At 45.2% G+C, this 18,115-nt stretch overlaps 1 protein-coding gene across 1 annotated transcript in view; it reads left to right on the forward strand.

Annotated features, from left to right (window-relative positions):
• The window catches only part of GPR160 (G protein-coupled receptor 160), a 59,131-nt gene that overhangs the window by 16,734 nt on the left and 24,282 nt on the right, over nucleotides 1-18,115 (forward strand). The gene's annotated exons all lie outside the window — the stretch shown is intronic.

Genomic DNA, 18,115 nt, shown 5'->3' on the forward strand with positions numbered 1-18,115 from the left:
GAGAGAAGTTAGGTTAACCCCTAAAATTTCTAACAATCTTCCTCTTCTTCTTCCTTTTTCTCGGCCATCTTGTCTTCTTCCTCGTCCTCTTCCTCTTCTTTGACTTAGGCTTTCCATTGGTCTTCCTGTTATGGCTGCTGCCAACAAGGATACCTTTCTTTGAACCTTCTTCTTATCTTTCTTTTTCCTTTCTTTTGGTCTATTTGCAAAGACCTTGGCTTCCACTTGTTCATCTCTTTGGTTTTGCCTTTTGCTTCTGCCATCAACCACTTTCTTGCTTCATTAAACCTGCTATTTCTTTCTTCTCCCATCAGCAACGTTCTGGAGAGCTGTTGTATATCCGCCAATGTGGGAAAATGCGTTCTCAGGATGGATCCCACTACCTCAGTCATTGGGCCAGGATCCTCAGAAAATGGGGTGGTTTGAATTTTCCAGTTCATCAAATCAGTTGAGATAAAGGGTACATAGGAATATGTTACTGGTCCAGGTTGTTGATTTCCATCAACTTCTTGGGGTGGTGCTTGTATCTGCTGGAGTGGGGCAATGATTGGGGTATTCATGAGAAGGCGGGTATGGCTTCTGGTGGCCACAGGGCTTAGTTCAATCACGATAACTGTAGTGTGTCTGCGCAGGGGTTTTCTTTGTTCAGTCCTTTCCTCCCCTTCTTTTCTTGTGGGATTTTCTAAAGGCTGGACAGCTGCTGTAGCCCCTTGTTGATTCTCTGGAGCTAGAGGGTTTCCATGGGGTAGCAGACCCTGAGGGGGTGCTGCAAGTTCATAAGGGGGAGGATGCATCACCTCCTCTTCTGCCCTTAAGGGAGCCACAACTGTGTTCTGGGGATTTGGATCACACTTCTGCAGCTTTTGACATGCCTTTAGCCAGTTTGAAATGTAAGGAAATTGATCTGAAAACCTAGGATCACTCGTGACCTCGGCATAAACCTTTTGAACCAATTCCACTTGTACAGAACCTTGACTGGGCCAAGCTCTTACCAGCATGGGCCAAAATATTTGACAACACTTTTTCAAAACCTTTGGAGATAGTTTGCAACCAAAATCTGACTTAAAACCATGTTTGAAGTTTCTTAGCATGTAGTCCAGTGGACTACAAGCGGCGGATTGTGTCCCACCCATTGTGTACAAACCAGACAGACAAGGGATCAACACAAACACATACTAAAGGGTCAATCTGCATTGATTGGAAACATATGGGGTAGACCTCATTCACACCAGACAAACAATCTAACCTTGGCTTGAGAGACAGGGACCTGCGCACTCACCAGGCGCGTTGTCCAAGCATGCCACCTCTTGCCAGGCTAGGGGGTATTGGAAACTTGGGACATATGGGGTAAACCTCATCCACACTAGACAAACAATCTAACCCTTGGCTCGAGAGACAGGGACTGCGCACTCACCAGGCACGTTGTCCAAGCATGCCACCTCTTGCCAGGCTAGGGGGTAGGATTTAAGTGCTCCTAAATCCTTCCCCGTAGCATACCACTTGTTACTTCCAAAGAGTGTGACTAGAACTTTGCGTTGAGCCGACGCGTCTAGTCTCTTCTGGGTGGTTGCTCAAACCTCCCCTTCCCTCAGTAACCAAAAGGGGCATCCCTAACCAGAAGGGGCAACAACTCAATTAACCATAACAACCCTGTTAACCATACTTTACCCAGGGTGACTTCCTTCCTTCCCCACCTCCTGTACACAGCTTCTTTCAGGCCTGGAGCACAACCACCTGCGTGAGGGTTGCCTGTAGAGTTGCTTTGTGGAGCTGCTGTCTCAGTCGCCAATCAATCAATCCGTCGATCAATCAATCAGCCAATCGCCAGCGATCAAAAGACAGGTCTTAGGATCCCGGACGAGCCCCCAATGTTGCAAGGTGCAAAAACCAAGATGTTACAAGGGATCCTAGATGTTACAAGAGATCTCAGATGTTGCACTGTAATCCCAGGTACCAAAGCAAACTCAGTAGACAAAAGTGATCAGATCCAGGCTTTTATTGTAAATCCATCAGCAAAAGATTGTAAATCCATCCACGTCCCCAAAGGAGACTGTGCGCATAGGAAGTGTGAAGGAGAGAAGCCTATAAGGAAACTGCTTGCACCAGAAGTGGGGAGAAGAGAAGCGTGTAACGCCTCCTTTAGCTGACTTTTATTACAATCTGGGGTTCCCTCCTTGAAACACATTTGGAGACAATTCATTGGTGGGTTCAAAACATCCTTTGTTTTATAACAGGCCATCTCATACATCCATCATATACAATATACCCCCAGCAGTTAGCCAATGGCACTGCACACAAACCTGACCTCATCCATAACCATCGGATGATGTTCTGTGGCCTTCGTAAGGCAACCTGTGAAATGCAACATACTTGCTATTGATGTCACGGTGTGTGTGTTCATCTAAAAACTGCTGTGAAATGATTTTCTCTGGGAATCTGACCTTTGCAATGTGTTAATCCGGAAGTGCTTTGATATCATGTCTCTTTAAACTCTAGAATGCAGTTAGTCCACTAAAACTCAGTTAAAACATTACTATTTGTTAGTCACACTTATGTGTACCCCAAAACTGATTTCAAAATGAAAAACAAAGAAATATAAAAGCTAAGCTTACTAGTGTTCTTCTATGAGAGCTGGTGTGAATATGTGCTTTCTAGAATGTGTGTGCTCAGCTTAGTGCTCTAAAAGTCTTCAAACTGAACGTTAAAGCAATGTTAAAACTTCAAGCCGAATTTCAAACTGCTAGATTTTTTTTTCTGTGCTCTGAAGACAAAGACTTCATTCAAATGTATCAATATTGTTCTAAGAGAACAGATTGTGGCAGGCTGCCCAATCCCAGCCAAATGCTTGTGAGACTCAAGTTGAACTTGCTTGGACATTCAGAGAGAGATCAAAAACCATGCTGTTTTTACATTTCAGGTAAGCATTCTATACCATAACTTCTACTGATAACACCTTGCATCACTGTGTCTCCAAAACTAGACGTGATATGGCAAAACAGATGCCATTTTTGGAATCAGCACCCCAAATATATCCAGGAATTGGTGTAACGTTTAAGGAAGCAAAGTGTGTGTTGGCCTGTGCTATTGTGAAAAGCATATACAGGGTAGTCTGTTAAAAGTACAGATCTGTAACATTTCCACAGATGCAGTCACAGATCATGGTAGCATCAAGTCTAATATAGTAAAAATAAAATATTGAAATGAATGGGAGCCCACCTGAAATTCATTTGTGACCCACCTAGTGAGTCCTGACCCACAGTTTGAGAAACACTGCCTTAAATGGCATACAGAAACTACAGCAACAGAGACAGGGGCACTCCTGAACTTACAAACGAAGCAATAGAAAGGGCCCAATCTTAGCCAGCTTTCCAGCAGTGATGCAGCCATGCCTGTGGGGCGAGCACTGCCTCTTGTGGGGATGACCCAAAGCGCTGTGTGGCACATCCATTTTAATTCTGCTTTCAGCTAATTGCAGAAAAACAGCTTCTCAGCAATGTTAAAGGATGGAGGTACAGGTTGGCCTTACAGCCCAATCCTACGCATTTCTACTCAGAAATATCTCCTCTATGGAGAACTCGTGCAAGGAAAGTGCCCTACAGGTAGACCACAGCTGCGATACAAGCACATCTGCAAGAGGGATTTGAAGGCCTTAGGGATGGACCTCAACAAGTGGGAAACCCTGGCCTCTGAGTGGCCCGCTTGGAGGCAGGTTGTGCAGCATGGCCTTTCCCAGTTTGAAGAGACACTTGGCCAACAGTCTGAGGCAAAGAGGCAAAGAAGGAAGGCCCATAGCCAGGGAGACAGACCAGGGACAGACTGCACTTGCTCCTGGTGTGGAAGGGATTGTCACTCCCGGATTGGCCTTTTCAGCCACACTAGACGCTGTTCCAGAACCACCTTTCAGAGCGCGATACCATAGTCTTTCGAGACTGAAGGTTGCCAATACAAATAGTCAATGAGGCTTACTCCCAGGTAAGTGTGGACAGGATTGCAGCCACAGTCAGGTTAGCCACATTGAGTCACTTACTTACTTCTATACTTACTTCTGAGTATAGGATGGGCTGTAAGTAAGAAGTTAGCTTTACTGAGGCTCTTTTTTACCTTCTCTTTTTTTCCCTTTTCCTCTTGTTTTCTGGTTTTCCTCTTGTTTTTGCTCAAGTCTTGGTGACATGTGTGTGTGTGTAGAGGTATGAATGGCAACTGGATGTGTCAACAATGGAAAATAAGTATAGAGCTTTTCACTGGGAGGAACTTGAAATTGTGCATTTGAAATTGCAGGGACCATGATGAAGGGCAAAGGGAGAGGTTGAAAAATTAAATGGGGATTTAAAAAATACATACGCTATTTAAAACAAACATATTAGTTGATGTCACCTCCTTGATTGGCCTGGCACCCTGGCAAATGCTGAGGGCCTGGCACCCTGAAAGGGGCACTGCTGCTGACGCTGTGGTCCACTCTGCCACTGGGCCTCTCCTTCCCATCACTTCTCTGAGCACTGGGGCACTGTCAATTTAATTCCTCCACAATGCCCCTAGCAGTGTAGCACTGCTCTGGGAGGAATTGAAATGGCCATGTGCTGTTGCTTCTTTTCACATAGTAAACCTACCAAGACTGGCATTCAGTAATCAGTGGGCAGTACTATGCCCAGGTCCACCGCACACTAGGAGCTAGCCTTGCAAGTCTCTACTAAATAAAAGGTCATTCAAAGAAAATTAACTGCATGGCACAGTCTGAAGTGGTTGTGTGAATGAACACCCCTAAACTGAAGCTGATGACAGTTTTGCAGGCGAGTAAGAGATGGTTTTAAATAGAGATCACTACTGTGGCGCGTACCTGCTCATCCCACTTTTGCCTCTAGTAGTAAAGATTTTTTGGAGCTTTCTGTATTGCTTCATACCCCTGCAAAACCTATTTTGACTAGATGGGACAAAACTGATATGTATGCACACCATGGGAGCTGGTATCTCAAACTATTTCCAAGTGCTTAGAACAGTGGTGTAGCTAAGGGGGTGCAGGGGGAAGCAGTTGCACTGGGCATCAAGCTTTAGGGGGGCAACAAGCTGAGCTTGACACTAGTGACCAAAATTGTGAAAATCTTGGTATGTATGAATGAAACAAACAGCACTGGAATATCTGTTTTCTATCAAACATTATGGCCAATTAACCAGAAAATGAAAACACAACTATCTTGTGGAACAAAAAGTGGATTTGCTTAACTCCAAACTGATCTATGAGACTGATTGTTCTGCGTGCCAATGAGATGTTATTATGATACAGCATGGAACTGATATGTGCAGAACTTGGGTGCGGAGGTCGGGAACGATAGCCGGGGAGGGCTGGGAAGTCGTGGACCTGGGAGCCGGGAACAGAGTGTTGGTTTAACGACTGGGAAGTGTTTGGTGGTTGGGGTGGAAGCTGGGAACGATTGCTGAAGGGCGGGTATTGTTGGTTTACCCACAGCCAGGAAGGCCATAGTCATTGGTCTTAGCGAGCTCTGAAAAGGGCGGACGCAGGAAGACCTTGGTCTGCCAGGTGTGCTCTGGGATAAGAGTGGGTGCCGGGGAAGGGCAGAGTTTTAAAAGGTACAAGGTTAAAACCTGAAAATTTAAAACATGGGTTGAGGATTCTCCCGCAAACAAATTTCCTCAGAGACACCTGTGGGGAAAATGTTTGAGAGGTGGGGAATGCTTACCAGCTATTCTAAGGATGTTCAGAGGGCAAAAATGGTGAAGTTATGTGTGGAAGTGTGGCCTAAACTTGATATTGGATGGCCGAGGAATGGAACCTTTGACCTGAACCAAATAGCTAAATTAAAAGCAAAATTAAGGGAAAAGAACAAATGGGGACAGCACCATTATGCTGACTCTTGGCAGCAGGCAGGAAAACAGATGCTGTGCCTGGTCAAGAACCGCAGAACAGACGAATGGGACCCCGTGGACGAGGCTCTGTTCAGCCTCTAAGGACTGGCACCAAACTAAGGACTGGCACCTCTGTTCAGAGATCTTGTGGAATGAGAAGGCATACAAACATACCACTGAACAGAACTCTTTGGAGGTGGTTGGGAGGAGAGTTCTGTTCAGTGGTATGTTTGTATGCCTTCTCATTCCACAAGATCTCTGAACAGAGGTGCCAGTCCTTAGTTTTTAACTAGTTCCTGCTAGCACACCCTGCTAGTCTTGCCAGCACTCCTCAGTAATTGGCTGATGGCATTCTTCACAACATGAAGATAAACATTACCCACTTCAAAATGTTGCAGATGAAGCTGCTTCCTGAAAGGCACTTATTTTGTGAACTGAATGGAAGAGAAAGCAGTGCGGTTTCTTTGGCATTTTTTTTGGCACGAAACAAATTTCCCTGTAGTCTGCTACTTTCTCTTAGATCACAACCACGGCACAGAAGTTCAGTGAACCTTCTTAAAACGTCTCCACTTTGGTGGTGTTTGCATTTTTAATGGTTTTTGAAAGGTCATTTTATTCTCATAGATGTCTTGGACAAAGCTTTTCAGCCTAATGCAGAAGTATCGCGTGTCACTGTTAGAGAGGATGTCAAAGTGTAAGCATATTGTTTGCAAAATAGAAATTCAGTACAATGAACTCATAGAAGTGTACAGATGGAGGCAGCTGGGTGCTAACTCCATTGAACTTATGGGAGCCAGAAAGCAGATGAGAGAAACCTGTTCAGTTCTGACAAGTAACTTTAGCAGTAGAAAACTTCTTTGAAGTGGCATTCCCAGAGGGGGAATGGGTGCAAATGCCCTAGGTGCCAGGCTTGGGGTGGTGGTGCCATAACCCACTCCCCCCCCCACCGGTTTTTTCGGCATGATCCAGAACTGCCCCAACAGTGGCTACTCTCCCACAGCCACTATTGGTGCAGTTATGCACCGATCTGACAGCCACCCTCTTTTCCCCTTTAAAGAAAGGGGAGGAGAAGAGGGTGCCCTCAGAACGGCAGGATAGCCACCCAGAAGCGGCACTCACCATTTCCTGCTAAGTGGTTCAAAAGACTCCATTGGAGCCTCCCCCTCCCCTTTGTAGCCATTCCGGGCCGCTAGAGCAAAACTGAGGCAAATGTCAGAAAAGACCCAGAGGAAAGACAAATGCTTCCATTTTGCTCTCCTGTCCGAAATGGCTCCTAAGGGGAGGGAGAGGGGCCACTTGCATGCAGGGTGAGGCTCCCTGCAAAACTTAATGCTTTGCACCCTCTCTAGCTACACCACTGCCCTCCACATACTCTGTATATGTTTTCAGTATTAGTAGACTCAACATCAAAGGTATCTGAATACTTGCAGGTTTAACTTAAATGAAATTTGGAGTGCTCAGTTATCTTGAGAGTGAGCTGCTCCTGAAATGGAAAATTCCAGAGAATATTGGCTGCAACACATTCATTGTTTCTCACTAAATTAGAGAAAAAATAATACGTGCGCCCTTTCCCCTCACTGATGTCAGTGGACATAAAGTCCAACCTCAACTCACAACCCCCATTACAGTATTGACAATGATCTAATTTTAATGGAATTGAAAAAAAAAAAAATGGCCAATGATTTATATTCCATTCTGGGAGGGAATGGCAACTGTGAAATAACAGGTTCAACTGGTACAATTTAATAGGGGCAATTCAGATGAAATAGCACAGGGGCAAGGAGTAAGAGAGTACTATCTCCCCTCCAGCTAACTGGCCCCACCACTGCATAATTATGTGAGGGGGAAGTGACTAAACTGCCCCAACTGCATTTTTTCCCCCATAAGTGTAAAATAGTGTATCCACAACATGATTAGGGCAGTTCAGATGTTCTGCTCTTTACATGACTATAGCAGGGACAGCATGAAGGAGAAGTAGTGAGATGTGCACACCTTCACTTTAATTGTGTAGTTGGTGAGAGCAGTGGCGTAGCTAGAGGGGGTGCAAAGCACTATATTTTGCAGCTAGCCTCACTGCAGCATGCAAGTGGCCCCTCTCCTTCAGAGAATTTGCCTCTGTTTTGCTCCCCCCCAATAGCTCCAAAGGGGAGTGGCCGCTTGCACATTGAGGTGAGGGTCCCTGCAAAACTTAGTACTTTTCACCCCCTCTAGCTATACCACTGTGTGGGAGAATCATCTGAATGAACCTATAGTTACTGGCATTTGATAGTTAACATGAATCGAATTCACATCAAAAGGACATGCAGTATTCATATGTATATCTTTTAGACTTCTGGTACAGTGGGCCTTCCTGTTCTCTAGGGATGATACAAGTGTTGGAAATCCAGTAAAGGTGCTGACGCCTTCCTATGGGGGGTGGGGAGAGAGGACTCTGTGCACAATGCCTCCTAATCTTGCACACTGCAGCTGCATAACAAGGGTGGATGTTATGGCAGACTGAAGTCCTGTCCTCAGGTGACAGGTGAATGGGAGCTGAGTTGACTCAGATTCAATCCATGCTTGGAAGCATTGAGACACATGATGGAACATACAATGTTTTCCTCTAGTGCAGACTGAGTTGCAAAATAGTACATTACATGCAACATTTTTGAAGGCATGTAAATTAAAAGGAAAAAAAAACTGTCTGGAAATAATATTTGAATGAACCAGGACGTAATGGTGATCAGTTGATTAATATCCTATTCCAAACATGTTGGGTTGGATGTGGCCCACGGAAGCTCTTTATACGGCCCTTGGGCTCTCCCAGCACCACCATCAGCTGCTATGCTGAGGTGTCACTGCTGAAAGGGCAGCCCACATGATAATTGGGATTTTCCATATCTTGAAAATATGATCAAGTTTTGCATGTTTTCTCTTCTGCCAAACTGAGGGCAAAAGAAAGTGACTTGCCAAAGGTCACAGTAGGCAGACTGGGGTTGAACCCCATGTCTTCCACATCAAACTTCAGACCACTAGTCATGTATGCTCCGTTTATTGTGGAAAAAAATGTTTCTGCTCTGTTGCTTTCAAGTGAGAGATTCCACATTACTCCACTCAGCACACCTCCTTGGTTAAATGTAAATTGAAATACTTCTGAGCCTGCTGTTTGGGTGAGTCTGTCTAACCCACAAAAAGGTCCACTTGCTGCGCATGTAAATAATGAAGGGATGTTGATTTTAGAAGCCAAACACAACACCATCTCATTTCCTTCAAAAAGGCATTTGGAAGAGAGCCTGTTGGTTTTGGTTTGACAATAAAAGTCAGTGCAGTACAGGTTTTTCAAGATGAGACATGTCAATATTAAATGCATATGCCTGTAAAAATGTGTCGTGGGTCCCAATTTTGCAAGCATGTACAGGAGTACAGCACTGCAAATGTGAATACTGTATAATTGAGGTTGCCAACTTTCTTACTGGTTCCTGTGGCTTTAAAAAAAGCTTGATCTGTGGACTTTAGCAGGTGATATTTGCCACCATGCTATGAAAAGCACCACCTGTTGTCTCCTAGCTCTCCCATAGATAATGAGTATACCTGCACTGAGTTGGCGATGATTGGCTGTTGCAAGTTAAAGAAAGTGGCAGGTCAGGCATATACAGTAAATCAAATAAGCTGTGGTACCAAACACACTGTTTTGTGTCTTTATTCTGAGGGTGTGAGATCAGTTGAACTGTACAGAGAGTCTACATTTCACACAGCTGTAAGTTTGACAGGACAAAATCTAATCCACAGGGTTCAAAACTCAAGTCATGAAAATGTGTGATTTGGGGTGACTTGGAGACTTGTGAGTCACACACACGAAAGCCTCTGAAAAAGACTTGAGTCAGGACCCCCCTTACTTGGCACTCATCACCACGCATGCTGACCCGAATCTGCCTGTGTCTGGGTGTGCTTCCTTACTATTTTTGTGGTGTGAAAAACCTCCTGGGGCCAACATTCCAATGGGGTGAGTAGCAGGAAAGTTCCAGCTGGCAGGAAAGGGTTAATGTTTCCAATGAATGGGGCTGAGTGGGACTGGGGTCACTTTTCCCATCTCTGATAAGAAGGAAGGAAGATGATCACTGGACAAAGATGGACATTCTGATATTTTCATTGACTAAGGGAGAGCAGGAGGAGAAGTCAAGGGAGGGTTCTTGCCTTAGGATTGGCTTGAGAAACCCAGGGAGGGGGAAGAGGCAAGGATTGGGGAAGGGGTTCATAGCGATCATGCTTTGCACCACATGAAAAGGGAGGAGAAATTCTCATTGAATGACTGGCTACAGTGGGACTACTTCTGGGTAGGGCTGCAAAGGATTGGGCCATCCTGGTAAGCCTCGCAGCTGCTGCATGACCCTCCTCCTTCTTGCTGCTTCTCTCCCAGCTCTCTCGTACTCCCTTCCACCCTTACAGATGGGTAGGGACATCAGGGGAGTGTTCAAGAGAACTCCAACACAGACGCACACCCTAGCAGCAGCCCTGTTTTTTTTTCTCAGCAGGTATTTGCGTTCCTTGCCCCCCTCAGGGATGCCACTGAGCTCCCTCCCTGCAAAGTGCTGCTGTGGACCTATGGCTGCCATTGGAACTGCCCCTGCTACCCTCCTGCCTGCCACCCATTCAAAAAGCCAAGAGGGCGGGGGGGGGAAGTGGGGAGAGGAGTCTAGATGAGTGGCCTCGAGTGATTCCCTTCCCCGCTCTACCCCATTCCTCCTCTCCATACTTTCGATTCTACCCCATTACTCTTCCTTTTTGAGTGGGAGCAGGAGTAGCAGGGGTGAGTAGGAGAGGTGGATACTCGTGGCCTTGAGTGACTCCTTTACCCGCTGTCTCTGCCTTTTGAAAAGTGTGGTGGGCAGGACAGGTATAGGGCAGAGGAGGTAGGGTGGCTGCCATCATCATTACAACTAATCTTGGCTTCTCCTTCCATTTTCTTCCTTTTGCACCCTCTGCATGTTGAAAGGGTGGCAGGGATTGCGGGAGTGACGGTAGCAGGAGGAAGGACAAGGTCGACAGGGATAAAATGTGTGGTGTACTGCACAGGAGCTAAGGCCAATCTTGGGCACTAGTAGGGCTTGTCAAGAACCCCTTGCCTTTCCACTACCACATTTACAATTGTGGGGTTTTCCAAAATTCAAAAGGTCTCAAAGTTTATATGTGGGACCAAAATGCAGTGTTTTAAATTGTAGAACTGAAACTATCAGTTTTGCTTAAACATTTCAGTGTCAGGGGAAAGCAGGTTTTAAAACCTGTTCAGGAAATTGCAACACCTCATTGCAACCTTGCCAAAATATGCTCTAACTTCGGATAGGCTTTGTTTTGTAAAGACTGCAAGTGTCATCTACCAGGTTGACTCATCTCTCCCCTTTCTCATGGAGCTAAGGGGCAGCTCATACCTTCTGCAAGCTTGCTGTGATTGCTTCTGTTCTTTCTTGTTCAGGGGCCTTCGTTTCTTTAGGACTTTTTGTACTCCCCTGGATCATGCCTGTTGCGGTCCTATACCAGTCTCCAGGTCTACTGACCTTAAACTCCTTCTCCTTAACGGGTAATTCAAGCCCAAGGAAAAGAAGAGAAGGGCTGGATGGAGTGGGGAGTGTTAAGTTCCTTCATGCAAATGCCAAAAAAAGCTAAAGCAGGTTGCAAAGTACCCCACTTTATTAAACACATCAGAAATCTCAAGCTTAAATCTACAGAAAGGTCATTTTAAATTTTTACTGGAGAGGCATACATTCATATGCAGTTTCAGGAACTAGAGAAAGGGAAGATCACAAAAGAAACTACCTCTAGAGCTTACCTACAGCTAGGTCAGAACGGGGGGGCGGCGCCAGGGGGGCCAGTTGGCTTGGCCTACGTTTTGAGGGAGCCTACTCCAAGAGTGATTACACTAATTATTGTTACTGTTGTTGGCATCCTTCAGTCTCGGAAGACTATGGTGTCACGCTCTGAATGGTGGTTCTGGAACAGAGTGTCCTCTCCAGTGCGCGAAGCCTGGGTAAAGTAGGTATGAAGGATAGGCTGTTACCCATGCAGCAAACCCCCCCTCTCCACGTCGCTGAAATGGTCCAATGGAAAGGCAGAGGCCAATACGGTTGGATCCAGCGGCGTCGCAGGAGTTGCCAGAACGTGACTGTGTTCAGCCATGAACTGCCTCAGGGACTCTGGCTCCGGATTTTGCCTCGAGGTTGACTCCTGAAGCCTTTTCCATAACGGGATATAGCCACAAGGCAGTGGAGGTTTGGGATCAGAGTTTTCCTTCTCTCAGATGAGCTGCCTTCCCAGGCTGACGAGTCCCATCTACCTGGTGGCTGTTGAAAAATTAATACAAATAAATAAACAAATAAATGCAGATAACAGAAACCATCTCTGCTAAAATTAAGTGACAATTCATAGAAAAGGGGTACAGAAAAATTTTGATGAGATGTTTGGTGTTGAATGTTTGGATGTTTCTGCCTTTATCCAACATTAATTATTATTAATTATTAATTAACAGTATTTATATACCGCTTTTCAACTAAAAGTTCACAAAGCGGTTTACAGAGAAAAATCAAATAACTAAATTTGATCATCACACTTCATAATCATCAATTAGAAGGTCCTTAGTGCGCAGAGATTCCCACAGTATTAAGATGAGCTTGATACTGGCTAATGGCTTGTTGAAATATTTAGTGGATAATCCAAGACAACAGAGTGTGCCTGTAAAACTGTAAAAGAAAAAAAGACACATCCAGTCTTTGCTACAAAAACCCCATGTGGTATGTAAATGTATATACCCATGCATAAATCATATGTATAATAACATTGATTACAAAAGTACTTTAAAAGTACAGTTTGAAATGGGGCCTCCATTGTCCATCTAGCCCAGGCCTATATCCAGCTCTACACAGCCCTGTGTACAGCTAACATTGAGGCTTATCTCCTCTCCATCCCACACTTTTTAATAGCCCCAATCCTTAACAAATCAGCTGGCCAGCATTTCTCCCTTCAGTAATCACAATATACCAGCTGGGCCAAAGTAACCACAGCCTAAGCAAACAAACCCAACTAAAGCCTTAAAGGGGCCAGAACATTACAGTGCCCCTTATCTGTGCTTGACTGCACCCTCCCAGTACGGACCACATATGCTTCACCAGTGACTCTTGACTGGCTCGGACAGATCCTCAGAAATGGATCCCCCATGCATTTGCAATCCCAACTCTCGAATGGATAGATCCATAGCAGCAGAGTTGGCTATTCTTAATTTGCAATCCTCTAGCAAAACTGTTTATCAAGCAGCAGTGGATAAGCATACAAAATGAACTTATAAGAAATAAGACAGATTAAAACAAACTCACCTAAACTTATTCTTTTTGTACTTTGTGAATGTATAGTGCTGCTTGTTTGAACTTGGAACGTTGAGGTTCTTTTTTTTCATTATTTTAAGAATTATTCACTCAAATCACCTTGCTCCTGCATTTGCAAATTTTCTTTAACCTTCTTTTACATATACTTGATAAGCATGTTATTATACATGGTAGATAATAAAAGAAAATACTAACGAAAACACACATATGCCAAATAGCAAAACACAGCAAAATTAATTACTTCATGTAATACTTAATCAACCTTATACTGCCAGCAGAAGCGTCCTTCTGATGGCAGCATCATAAACAACATAACAGCACAGTGGCACACTAATAGAATAGGCCACCCAGGTACCAGAAGAGAACTGGAAGGGGTTACAATTTGAACTTTAAGATGACAATAAAGTAGCATAGCAAGGAAATTTTTCTTCAAGAGATTATCACCTTTCCAATTATTATTTCAATTCTTTTACTAAGAATGAATAAGTTAATCATGCTCATTCATTTCTAATTTATATCACAATTTGGATGTGCTCCTAAAAATTTTTTCCTGTAGTTAGCTTACACAGACACTGTTAACACATATTTACTGTTGTGCACTTTTAACACAAAGGTAACTTTTGATAGAAATTGCAAAAGGGATTTAAAAACCTTAGGAATAGACCTCAAAACATGGGAAACCCTGGCCTCCAAGTGGCCCGCTTGGAGACAGGCTACACAGCATGGCCTCTCTCAGTTTGAAGAGACACTTTGCCAACAGACTGAGGCAAAAAGACAAAGAAGGAAGACTTATAAGTAGGGAGACAGACCAGGGACAGACTACACTTGCTCCCAGTGTGAAAGAGACAGCCACTCCCGAATTGGCTTTTTGGTCACACTAGACACTGTTCTAGAACCACCCTTCAGAATGCAATATCATAGTCTTTCAAGACTGAAGGTTGCTATAGTAGTAACCAAACATACAAACTATTTGAGCCTTGCATTTCTGCAACATTAGCTTTACACATTCAAATGCACACAAATTAATTCACCCTTTCTCAAAATCAGCACCTGAGCAACTGGCAAAGACTAGATGTGGGGCTGATTTGACAAGGGTACACACAACAGAGACACAGCCTAGAAATCAAGGGATAAAAATTTCAAGGGATAAGAAAGGAAGTAGGACTGTCTTTGGGGACTGGGTATAGAACTCAGGTTTAGAGTGCAGCTAGAAAAGAAGCTGCCATGGGATCAGACACATGCTCTGAAAGGATCAATTCAGGGTTCCTGGAGCACAAAGGCGTTCCAGAGGTCTCCTCGCTGCTACCTCTTCCCTATGCTAAGAAAGGGCTTTGGAGCTACAAGGGTCTTTGGACTGCTGGGCGTGTGCGGTGCTGGTCCCAGTCCAGAATCTACTGGTGGGACTCCTCACCCTCCTTTTGGTGGGGGTCATCTTTGGAGCTATTCTGCTTTCTGCAGGGATCCTGTTGGGATTTTGATTCTTATGTCATTCCAAGTTTCTGCACACTTAGGCATACTACTGCACAGCCCACTTGCACAATGTTACATTAATCGCACTCTAGCTGGGCTACTGCCTCATCCTTACAGCAAAGCCCTCTACAAGAACTTGCCAGCAATCCACTACCACAGCTCTGGCTGCTGCTGCACCCATAACAGTGACGCTGTAGAAAAATCTGGGTTTGAGGACCGGTGTATGAGGGGACAGTTCTGGGACTCAGGCACAGAAATAATAGGGCAGAGGTTGGGACTGAGAAACATCAGTTGAGTTAGCCAAGCCAACCAACTTTAGGGGACTAGCGTTTTTTTTTTCTTCTTTCTATTAAAATGTGGATACTTCATTGCAGAGAGGTATGCAATAGCACATCAGGCTCTCCCAGAATACAGACTCACTGGCATGTACTGCAGCTTTAAATCCTATCAGTAACTAGGTTAGGTACAAAGATGCATCCAGGAAGAAAGAAAACCAGTGCCATCACCCCCCTAGCAACATAGCTTACTCACACTGACACTTCCCACTCAAGATCATAGTTGTAGGAAAGCTAGAAGAGATGCAGCCACTTGCAAGGCAGGCAGGGGCTACAACAGTCTGTGTTCCAAGGTAAAGACAAAGCAGATCTTACTGCAGCACTGCAAACAACTATGAGATTCATTTAGGTTCAGTCAGCAGAGGATAGTGTTATGAATATGTACGGTTCAGGAGGTTGCGCATACACATCATGGCTTGTACCCCATAATGGATTTTTCCTCCAGTAACTTGTCCAATCCCCTTTTAAAGGCATCTAGGCTAGACGCCAGCACCACATCCTGTGGCAAGGAGTTCCACAGACCGACCACACGCTGAGTAAAGAAATATTTTCTTCTGTCTGTCCTAACCCGCTCAACACTCAATTTTAGTGGATGTTCCCTGGTTCTGGTATTATGTGAGAGTGTAAAGAGCATCTCCCTATCCACTCTGTCCATTCCCTGCATAATTTTGTATGTCTCAATCATGTCCCCCCTCAAGCATCTCTTTTCTAGGCTGAAGAGGCCCAAACGCCGTAGCCTTTCCTCATAAGGAAGGTGCCCCAGCCCCGTAATTATCTTAGTCGCTCTCTTTTGCACCTTTTCCATTTCTACTATGTCTTTTTTGAGATGCGGCGACCAGAACTGGACACAGTACTCCAGGTGTGGCCTTACCATAGATTTGTACAACGGCATTATAATACTAGCCGTTTTGTTCTCAATACCCTTCCTAATGATCCCAAGCATAGAATTGGCCTTCTTCACTGCCGCCGCACATTGGGTCGACACTTTCATCGACCTGTCCACCACCACCCCAAGATCTCTCTCCTGATCTGTCACAGACAGCTCAGAACCCATCAGCCTATATCTAAAGTAAGATGCCATCACTACTTATTGTGGCAAGGAGTTCCACAGACTAATTACATACTGGGTAAAGAAAATGAGGCTAAAAGCATCAAGGCAAAATAATTGAATACATCAAAAGCAGGAGAGCTGCCAGGAATTGTTCAAGAGCAGTGGAATAAAAAGGAAGCTTAGAACAGTCTGCCTTTGCTACAAGAGGTCTATAGGGCAGACATCCATAACTGAACTGAGCCTCTCAGGCAGGGAGTCTGAAGAATGGAGGCTTACAGAAGTGACAAAGGAGATGATTCTAGAGCTGGGCTGTGTAGTTTATTTCATACAGTGAGCTAATTAGCATTCAGAGTGTCTGCTGAGAGCTGGAAGTGATGTCATTAAGCAGGCGGTGACTGCAGAAATAAGCAATTTTTCTCATTTAGGAACTCATTAGCTGCAAATGACAGAAGAGAAAATATGCACATTTTGATCTTATTTTCAAGATATGGAAGAGTCCAATTATTGCGTAGGCCACCCTTTCAGCAGTGCCACTTCTGCCGGGGCATCACTTTGCAGTTCAGTGTGATGCCTCAGCAAAAGTGGCGCTGCTGAAAGGGCAGCCCACATGATAACTGGGCTCTCCCAGCACCTTGGCAGCTTTTTCCTTCCTGGCCATTCTTGGCCTGCCACTTCACCCATCCTATAAGAGCCTAGCTGGATAAGAGCTTAGCTGGATCAGACCAAAGGCCCATCTAGTCCAACTTCCTGTATCTCACAGTGGCCCACCAAAAGCCTCAGGGAGCACACAAGAGACCTGCATCCTTGTGCCACTCCCTTGCATCTGGCATTCTGAGATAGCCTACTTCTAAAACCAGGAGGTTGCATAATACCCATCATGGCATGTAAACTGTGATGGACTTTACTTCCAGAAATCTGTCCAATTCCCCTTTAAAGGCATCTAGGCCATTTACAACATCCTGCATTTACACCATCACCACATCCTGCAGACTTCCACAGACTAATCCCATGCTGGGTAAAACAATATTTTATTTTGTCTGTCCTGACTCTCCCAACACTCAATTCTAGTGGCTGTCCCTGGTTCTAGTGCTGTGTGAGAGGGAAAAGAACATCCCCCTATTCACTTTATTCATTCCCTATATCAGTGGTTTTCAAACTCTCCAGGAGCTATTGCTTCACTTTCACTGCTGCAGGGAGCCCTAACAAAGGTTCGCACTGGGCTCCCCGCACCCTGGGGAGGCTACAGGAGGCTTGGGTAAGTGCTCCCAAGCCCCTGCAGCCCCCTGAGCGGCGTGATCCTGGCGATCGTGCCGCTGCCTCCTCCAGGCTGCCCCCACCCCTTAAGGGGGCAGAGACCAGGGTCCACAGGCTGGGGCATCGCGATGCTCCAGTTTGAAAAGCCCTGCCCTATATAGTTTTGTATGCCTCAATCATGTCCCTCCTTGGGCATCTTTTTATCTAGCCTGAAGAGTCACCAATGCTCTAACCTTTCCCCATAAGGGAAGTGACCCAGCCCAGTAATCATTTTGGTTCTTTGCCATCTGGTACCTCCTTCCAGCTCCTCAGCAGAAGCAAAAGTGGGTGGGCAAGGAACATTCTTATGTTCCTACATTTTATATATTTATCTACTGCTAATGCTTTTATGTCTTTTCTGCTGCTGCCTCTGGACTTTTGCTGTTTTATTGCTGCACTGGTATAAAAGTATTTATACACTGCTTTTCAACCAAAGGTTCACAAAGCAGTTTACAAAGAAAATCAAATAACTAATGGCTCAGAACACCCTCCAGATGCAATCAGAGCACAGCTGTGGTCATGTTCAGTTGAGTGGGCCAGAGGCTTTCAGGGGACACGAGGCTGGTTGTGGGCCGGATAGAGGCTCGCTGCGGGCTGCATCTGGCCCCTGGGCCGGGGTTTGGAGACGCCTGATCTAGATGACGCAAAAGAACACCAGGAAACAGCCACTAGAAAAGCCACTGCTGGGGTGAGGAGGGCCAGGGCCCAATTCTATCCAATTTTCCAGTGCCACTGCAGCCAGTGGGGCATGCGTTGCA

The sequence above is a fragment of the Tiliqua scincoides genome, chromosome 3, assembly GCF_035046505.1.
Source record: "Tiliqua scincoides isolate rTilSci1 chromosome 3, rTilSci1.hap2, whole genome shotgun sequence".
Lineage (NCBI taxonomy): Eukaryota > Metazoa > Chordata > Lepidosauria > Squamata > Scincidae > Tiliqua > Tiliqua scincoides.